The sequence below is a fragment of the Neolamprologus multifasciatus genome, chromosome 14 (assembly GCF_963576455.1).
Source record: "Neolamprologus multifasciatus chromosome 14, fNeoMul1.2, whole genome shotgun sequence".
NCBI classification, from domain to species: Eukaryota; Metazoa; Chordata; class Actinopteri; order Cichliformes; family Cichlidae; genus Neolamprologus; species Neolamprologus multifasciatus.
The window spans coordinates 38,226,307-38,236,310 of NC_140452.1; positions in this window are offsets into that span (position 1 = coordinate 38,226,307).

Genomic DNA, 10,004 nt, shown 5'->3' on the forward strand with positions numbered 1-10,004 from the left:
CAAACACCAAGTGTTCAGAGATGATTTGCTTCCTTTAGTCTTTGGGCAAACCTAGACTAACTTCAGTCTACAGACCTTTTTCTTATTTCAGTGTTGTGCAAAAGATGTTTATGAAAAATTAGACATACTGCTTCAATCAGCTGTGTCCCCTCAAATTGCATAATGTTATGCTTGACATATTTGACAGAGTGCAAACAGATTGTGATGTCAACATGAGGCTAACTTAGCACCCTCTATCGCTGATGCCACTGCTGAGAAAACAAAACACAACTAACATAAACGGAGTCAGTTTGAACTGTATGCAGCAGCAGTGATGTCACCTTTGCCCCAGAGTGGCCTTACAGTGCCTGCAAAATGTAGATCATCTAAAATATGCTTTTGAGGTGCTCGTTTATTCTTGAAGGTGCTTTATGTTTGTGTAGCACTCGGTTTATTTACTCCAACATAATTACTGCATACAGGAGCAAAGTGACTGTTAACAGTCATCTTATATTTATTGGCATTTTCCCCACACTTATTTCTCCTGCGCTGCATTTACTGGAGAGCGTTTAATCATATAATGCATTTTGTTGCACTCTGTCACCAGTCCCATCACTTCCTGATTCTTCTTCTATGATAATGGGGATGGGCTAGTTATGCCGCTGCATGGAAGGCACCCCTCCTCTCCTGACTCACTGTGTCTACAGATGAGTTGAAAGGGTGAGGAGGTCGCAACCTTCCTAAAGGATGTTTTATGATGACACAGTTGGGAAGGTCTGATTTGTCTCCACTGGAGCGTGCTGCTGGCGCTTTCACACCCAACCATGGAAAAAAGAGAGATAGAGGTGAATACAGAGAAGGCAGCGAGAACGAGAGCATGCGAACAGTAGAAGAGTGGCACTGAAGGTGAAGGGTGTGAGGTTGGACGTGGCATGGTGGAGGAGGGTGGGCTGTAAATGAGCCCAGCTGGCAGACTGATGGTTAGCAACAGTTTTGAGGAACAGTACTCACCTTGACCCCCTCTGAGAATGTCCAGCTGAGCCCTGAGTGAGGAGGAAGAATAGAAAGTCTGCCAGCGATTGAACATCGCACACAATCCTTGTCATCGGGCACTCATTTATTTGCTGATAGTGTCAGGTGAACCCATATCAAACGTGAAACTTCGTGGGGCGTGTGGGGATAGGTGCTAACTTTGGTATTTATTTACAAATAAATCAGAGATGAATGCTGCCACCTTTGCAGCCTACACATCACATTCAAACAGAAACAAGGTACCTGAAACCACAACATCACTATCACCATAAACACAACGTGCTCATAGCAAATTTGTTTTGCAAGTTTCAAGTGATGTCGTGCTTTAAAGTCAGCCTTATGAGGTGATGATAAGCTTTTTGCTGGAGGTTTCTTCCTGTTGAAAGGGAGTTTTTCATTCCCACTGTCGCCTGGATGGATTTCACAGTCCAATTCTGCAAAGATATGAGTTTTTAGGAACTATCATCAAGCCACTGTAACGTTGGCCATGAAGCCTCAAGCCTCAAGCTTTCCTCGTTGCTGTGTTGATCGTGACATACAGGTAGACCTGAAGAGACAGTGCATACTCATTAGGAGTGGGGGAAAAAATGGATACTGTGTAGCATGGTGATATTTTGTTTGCTAATAATGTATCGATACAGGGACAGCAGAAATCGATATTTTGTTACAAAAAAGGTTTTTGTGCTCTGACTTCAGAGCATGTTGATCCTTTTTCTGAGCAAGAATCCTGACATTCCTTCACTGTCCAAATGTGTTTAACTTGTTTTTAGCAGTAATAAACATGACAGTTTACTTATTTTAATTTAAGACATGTTTTATTTTAATCAAGTTTAAAACTTTTTTATTTAATGTAAAATTATATTTTGTTTTAATTTACTTTCAAATTCTTCAGTTGCTGAAGGGGCTGCATAGTTTTCATAAACTGCATAGTTCAGAATAACTATAATTGTACCAGATGGTTGATTCAGTTAAGTTGGACTAGACTGTAATACAAACCGTTCAGTTTGTCAACAATAAAACTGAAATGAGAGAAAGACTGAGTGTGAGACTTTGATATTAGAGAAAATGAATATTGATAAAGTTCACCTTTATGTACAGAATCTGAATATCGCAAAATATTTTTAAAAATTGCAATAATATCGTATCGTGCGTTAAGTATTGTGATAATATCGTATCGTGGGATGTATGGTGATTCCCACCTCTAATACTCATTGGTTAACAAAAGTGTAGCCAATGGAATTACACTGATTTGTCTTCTTTTCTAACTGTGAACTTAATAACTTAATGTTATTAATAACATTAATAACTTAATGTTATTAAGTGTTGTATTATATAACATTATCTGAATGTTGCAGTTGAGTTTGCAAAGCCATCAGGAAAGCGTTTAAGGTACATCTGCAGTTCAATTTTCAGACCTACTCGCTATTTCCATCTTTTTTTTTTTTTTTTACAGTCTAACGCTATAGCGTCACAAAATATAGCTTGTGTATTTTAGTTGTATATTGATAGTTATAAATTAGCTAAGTTAAGTTGTGCATTAGAACTAATCCACTATTAAGACATACACTTAACTACATGAGCCAGTTATAAGGACAGTTAGCAATCACTGTGATGGTTTGTTTCTAAAACAGGCTGGAGACTTCAACATACCTGCAGGACAAGTCAAAAGAGAAATATGGAAATGGAATTTAACAGGAAAAGGGGCACTGAGCACCCAACAAGTGGACTCTGACGTGGATGAAGCATAACATCATTTAGTTTTTAGTGTATAAAATATGTCTTGAAGAAGTACAAACGAAGTTATTACTTTACATTAATAAACAAAAAACACAGTTCTGTTAAGAGTTTCAAAACTATATCATTATGGATATTCCTGATAACTATAAACTACTTTATATTAAACTACGTACAGTAATAGCAGTGTGTGAGTACGATAGATTATATGCTAGATTATACTTTAAGATACTAATGAACAACTCGTCTGCTCTTTGCTTTACTTTGTTTAGTATTTTAACAGACATAGTTCACCAAATAAACAGAATAATTTGTGTATCGACAGTCTTTGTTATTGAACAGCCCAGTTTATTTATGTTGTGATAATGTCAATGAGTCCAGGCTCATACTGTATATCTACAATTCTAAGCCCCTTTATTTAAAATGACTGTTTAAATGAGAACATTTGTAGTTTGTACATTCACTTATTTGAATTTTAGAGAGAATGTAGCATTCTCCACCATCCACTCAAACCCACCACATATAATAAATTGCCTTGTATTAAACAAATTAATCTCACGCTTGGCAGTTCATCGATCTGTTGTTTCGTTGTTGCTTATTTGCAATCATGGAGCTCATTAATGGAGAAAATTATCTGAGTCACCCTGAGGTGCCTCAGCTGGGGAGGAGAGAGTTAATCTGCAGGGACCCATGAGAGAGAGAGAGAGCTAGTAACTTCATTTGCATGGAGTTTGCGGGAATGCGCTCCCTTGTGGGGTGTAGGTGTGGGAAAGTTCACACCCTCCGACAACAGCCCCAACACACTCTAATAAATCATGTAATTCTTGATACTGGAAGACAAACGTAGGAGCAGATCTAATCAGGACTTGGCAGGATCCTTTTATCTACACCCATCTCGCCTGGTCACACAGACATACACAGTTCCACATTCCTGTTACAGCAAACACTCAAGTGGTTGGTTACAATTCCTAAAGGTAAACTATTCGTGGGACAATTTATTCAGGCCATCGTAGGCACAAAAAAATGTAGCCAGAGAAAAAAAGGTTAACTTTTTTGTTTTTACGTAATTTCTCCAAGGTTTTTTTCCACTCACCAAGCCAGCTACATGGACATGGGAATTCAGGAAAAAACGCTGCCGGATGTAAAATCTTCATTTTTGCATAAAATTCATTAATAGAAACATTATTTACAGTTTTATTGATATTCAGAAGATATAAGAGAAACTATCCAGTGAGCTTGGTGACATGCTCCATTATTACCATTAAAACAGTTCACAGTTGTACCGTCACAGTAAACTGCAAATTCAAAGCACAGATTTAAAACATGCAGCCATTTTTACACGTTCACCAAGAACTTAACATAATGCATATGTTCGATCTGCGATGCTGCTCTGATAGAAGATTTCAATTTTGCTTCAACTGCTTCAGAAAACACCAGAAAAAGTCGTAACAGGGAACATTTGCACATATCTTTGTATTCTTGTGATTTCATTTAAGAATTTTCCCTCATTAGCTCAATAAAAATTTAATCCAGCACAACTATTTCTTTACATAATTATATATTTTTTTTCTTGATGTTAGCATTATATAAATAGATCAGAATGTACTTCTATAAACATGAGATAAAACTCTTTATTTCTGCCAAATACTTCCATATAATATGTCCATCCATCCATTTTCTTCTGCTTATCCAGACTCACAGTGGGGCTGGAGCTGTCATGGGGCAAGAGGTGGGGTCTACCCTGGACTCGTCACCAGTTAACAGCAGGCCGAACACATAGAGACAGATTTCCGCTTACGCCTACACCCAGTTTGGAACCATCAATTAACCTAACAAGCACGTCTTTGGACTGTGGGAGGGAAGGCCACACAGACACCGGGAGAGCCTTCAAAAGATGCTAACCCAATGTTAGCCCCTCCATGACACCCATATGTAGCATAGTATCATTAAATTCATTTTTGATCTCTGGTCATCAAAGTCAGGCTAGAATTTAACCTGTTTCAGTGGAAACATGATCTAAAAATAGTTAAACCACTTGGTGTGAGTATGTTAGTGAGTGATATATCAGTGTGCCCAGAACAAATTAGTCCCCTTATCTTGTTTTTTAAACTGTGATTTTACATAGTCCTGATTAAGTCTTGGTATTTTATGCATTAAGTGCTTGGACTGGGTCTTTGAAAGAGTAGTGTGGTAAAGATCTTTAAAACAACTTTGAACTGGATTGTTTCAAACGGTTCTTATTAGAGAAAAAACAAAAACTAAACAAACAACAACAAATAACAGGAAAACAAAAAATCTTTTATTTCCAATCCCTCCAATAGGGAATGTTTACATTTCATATGTCTTATAACACACAAACTAGAGCTCTGATGCTATAGGCAGTGGATTAAAATACTTTTAACCCTCTCTGGGCAGGTGTTGCAGATTTGCAACCTAACAACCTGATTACCCCACATACATATTTTATGAGTTTTTTAACTCAGAAGTACCACTGCAGGACTTGGTTGTCCATTAGCAACAAAAAGTTTAATTTGAGCCTCAGAGGGTTAAAGCTCATTTTCTTCTCTCATCTGGAGCTCATTTTGGAAATCATCCTAAGATGCACATTCTTGCTTGGAAATTTATATTTTATTTATATCCCTTTTGGCATAACCATTACACTCAGCCAACCTGGATGAGGGAAATTACTACACAGCCATTTTCAGGTTTTCTGTTGGGTTGAGGTACAGGCTCGCTGGCTTACTGTAAACCTTCAAAAGTCTTTATTGTCTGACTGTTCAAGACTTTTCATTCCTGATTCCCGAGTGTAGAGATCTCAGAAGATGACCGGTGGGTTTAAATGGCTTCTTGCTGTTAGTAACTTTCAATACTGTTAACATTTCTTTTACATTATGATATGCATAAGATCATGAACACATTTGGAAAAATGCAGTTAAATGTAGATTACATGAAAAATTAGTGCTCACCTGATCATCTCAGAATCAGCACTTCTTTTGGTTTTGGTAAACCACTGTAAACCATCACAATGTAACCTTCACTCTGTTCATATGGTGTCAAGTTTTGGGCCCTCACACTCACGTCTGGTTAATGAGTTCAATCAAATGTACCTTTAAAAGTGCAAACGCTGTGAAATGAGCTGTAAAGGTTTTTATACACTGTAAGGAAACGCTCACTGAGTCTGACTGCGATGATTTTATTTCTTCTGTTTATCATTTAAAAACAGGTAAAATAAAATTTTTAATGCCTTTTAAAAATGTTTTTATTGTTTTTAAATTCCTCCAGAAACCGTGGAGACATCCCATGCTCTATGTGTATCCATCTATCAAGCTAGTTTAGTGAGCAGAGCTTTTTGAGGCCTTCCGGCTCTACAGACACATAAAATATACAAACAGACATGTAGCAAACTTTGATGTCATTCATATGTTGATGAGACGGCCCGATGTGTGCAAACATAACATCAGAAATGAAAATTGTCATCTACAACTCATCTCAGAGAAGAACCTATTGACAGCAGATTTGTGATTCCAGTTTCAAACGCTTTCCAAAGACAATTTTAAATAAAATTAGTCAAACTGTCCCTTCGCTTGTAAATATCACTGTGTCAGTTACAGGTAGGCGACTCGATAGGCTCGCCTTGGCTTTCTGTAACACTACAGCCCACCATGAATCGCACAAGCTCCAAATTCACCGGGGAGCCATCACTGGGAATATATAGCAGCTCCTGGGTTACTTTGTATTGTAATAGATGCATTGTGCAGCTAAAGAATATCCCAGGCTGTATTCAAGCAGAATGAACAAAAAGAGGAGCAGAAGAAAGAGTCTGGTGAAGATTCAGGGGGGAAAGTAGTGTAATTAGAAAGAGATGGGATCGAGGGAGGTTCAGTTGCTCTAGATGTGAAATCTAATTTCTATATAATGTCATTTAAATCCTGTGATCCAGGAATTGTATTTGAACTTGGATTATTGGAATCATCAGCCCGTGAATGCCTAAGATCCCCGCCACCGAGTGTGTGTGTGTGTCTAGATGTGCATGTGTGTGTCTGTGAAAGAGGACGGGGAGGGGATTTAGTGTTCCCCAAGTTCACAAGTTGCAAGCTTTTTGGGATGATTATAGTGCTGGAAAGAAAAGATGAAATCAATTTAAAAGTTGCATAAAAAGACAGCACAGGGGGAATAAAGGGAGGTTTTGAAGGCAACACAGGAAGAGAAAACAAAATGAATCTGCAGACAGAATGAGTGCAAACTCATTTAAGTAGAGAACTTGCGTGCAATCGTCAATAGTTTTGAAGCAACAAAGAGAAAAAGATGTTGTTTACTGGCGTTCTCTGTTTGTTATTCAAAATGCAGGTTTTTAAGGAACGGCAAGGGCAACATTTGTGTATTTACTGGGAACATGTAGCAACAAACATCAATAAAATACTTTATGTGTCATATTGACCATGTTCTTCTACACACATTTGCTGTCCTGCATGTAGTTTGCATTTCTGTTGAGGACCGTGAAATGTGTTTTAAGCTCACCTATTCTTTGGGGGAAAGGGGGAAATTCCAGGAGATGCAATTTATGGACCACTGAAGACTCCGTGATTCACTCAGATTATATACTGAGACACAAAACAATGAATCCCTTTACAGCAATGAAACTACAGCTGAGTCTGACTGACTGACTGAATAAATGAAAAGGTAAATAATCCAACTGAAGCCTCTCAGTGCTGCACACGAGGACAGGACATTTAACCACAGAGTCACAGCAGACATATTTACACCTGGAAAAGATTCGTCTGTTTTTAAGAAAAAACTAATTTTGTGTAGAAGAGAGCTGCATCCAGCAAAATACCTGAACAACACAGAATCAGAAATATGTCCACTCTCTTTGTTTTGTATCGTTTCTCAGTTTGCAAATAACACAAGTGCATCACAGTCACAGCTGGGTGGAGAAAGACATCCTTGGCCTCCTCCTTTTTCTGTCTTTCAGATGAGTGATGCGATCCCCTGGTCGGAGGGACAATTTAGATGAGCTTAATTTATTTTTGTTTCGCATTGCTCCGTTTAAATTTTGTAATCCTAGGAGAAATCCTTGTCCCTGCCCTTCATGTCCCATGTCATTATAGATCTGTAGGTTTTAATTGGTTTGAGAGGATTATTAAAGTTAAGGTTACTTAAATAAATAATATATATATATGAATTTGCTCCTTCCTCGAGTCAGGGCTTGTCTTCTGGGTTTAACTTTAATACTGCATAAACTGTCAGTTCAAAACTGATCAGCAGCAAACTCATATCACTTATTTCTGATCCACCGACCAGAAAACAATCCAGGTGGATCAGTTAGACACTCCTGACTTTTAAATCACAGCAGAACTCTTGTTTCATTTTCTGCCTTTCTGTGTTTCTGGTAACATGTTTGTTAATAAAGATACTGATGATCCTAACCCATCACTTCCTGCGCATGTTTCATGACACACATGATGTGAGATACTGACAGTGACAGTGAGGCTTTAGCCAATGAAAGGACAACTTGAGACTACAGTAGTGAGCTTCGAATTAAAAAAAGAAAAAAAGGGAAATTGACACAGGAGTGTTTATTCAGTCTACCTTCAGTGATGTAGTGCAGCGGTCTCCAACTTTTTTTGCGCCACGGACTGGTTTATGCCCGACAATATTTTCATGGACCAGCCTTTAAGGTGTCACGGATAAATACAACAAAATAAAACTAGTACCGGTACCGAAAAAAAGAAGATTTATTCATAACACACGTGAAAAGACCAAGGAAAACAGAGTAAACGATAAAAACGATAACAAAATAACGCTGAAAACCGATAAAAACCCTGAAAACTATACATTTCACACCTGAGCCTCAACTCTCACGGACCGGTACCGGTCCGAGGCCCGGGGGTTGAGAACCGCTGATGTAGTGGATGAAATAATAGGGAAACTTTGTGACTATTTTAAGCTTTTTGTGTATATGGTTTCGCTTTTAATGACGTACAAAAACGTTAGGCTTAAGTTCAGCCTTGGAAAAATCTGCACACATGAAATGTCTGTAATGTCTGTAATTCCAACACTGTTACCAGGAGGACTCCTGAATGATCAGGAACATCTCTGTTCTCCAGTTTCAAAATAAACACCAGAAATCACGTTTCAAAATCTCGTTCAGTTTTCTTCTCGTTGGAAGAAAAAAGTAAATTTTTAGGGAGAAAAATAATAAGTTAGCTGCTGCATATATACAGATTCTGTTTGCCAAAGAAAGCTCGCGTATGCAGTCTAAATGATTATTTTATTTAATATTACACTGGAAATCAGTCCTTCGCTACAGCAGCACGACTTCCATTTTGCATGATTGCATCCAATACATGAGCAAGCATGCAGTACATGTCTTTCTATCTAGTCTTTTCTGTACAATATAAGGGAGTATCCAGAGGGGTGAGCCACAGCCGCAATCCCAGCGTGCTGTGCTGACAATAAAACAGAGGAAGCTCTCAGTGGAGACTACAGGTGTGCTGCATTGTCTTTCCTCTTTGACAGCTCTGAAAGGAGAACACGCTACTCACTGTGGCAAGCCTGATTGTAGTGGCGTTATCGACCAGCTCCCTGGTGTAATTCCCAGATACAGAGCGGCAGAGACAAACGCAGGTAAAAACACTTGGAATCTTTTATCTCCACTGAGCAGCCGATGGCAGGGTGAAAGTTCTCCTTTCCCTCAAGCCAAAACACTGAATACTGGCAGGATTGCAGCTGTCCTGTATCCCTTCCTATGTGTACAAGTATGTGCTTTAAGACTCGGTTAGTTGCTGTGGATGAGAATCTGTGCAGAAGAACAGGAAGTTAATTCTAAGACCGGCTTCAAAGGAAATCCGAGTTCAGAACAGAGCAAAGCAAGATGACAACTCCCAGCAAATTAAAGCCTGCCGCTGCACAGAGACATCAACTCGTAGCTTCAGATCCACACTTTGTACCTTTTAAACAGAAACAGCAATCAAACAACTGAATCACCTTTTTCAAACTTTCTGATCATTTTGTTCAATGATTCTTTCTGCCAGAATCAAAGGATGCAATAATGTGAGCAGGACGTGACTGCAACTGGACCGAGCTCATGCCAGTTGATCCTGATGACTTCTGATGATGGTTTTTTCCTGCTTCTTGAAAATGTATACAAACAGCAAAAACACGGCAATGCACAAATGAAGCAAATAATATATATATATATATATTTTAAATAGTATTTTTCAGACATGTCAAAGCTGTAGGGAAAGGAGTTGGTAGCT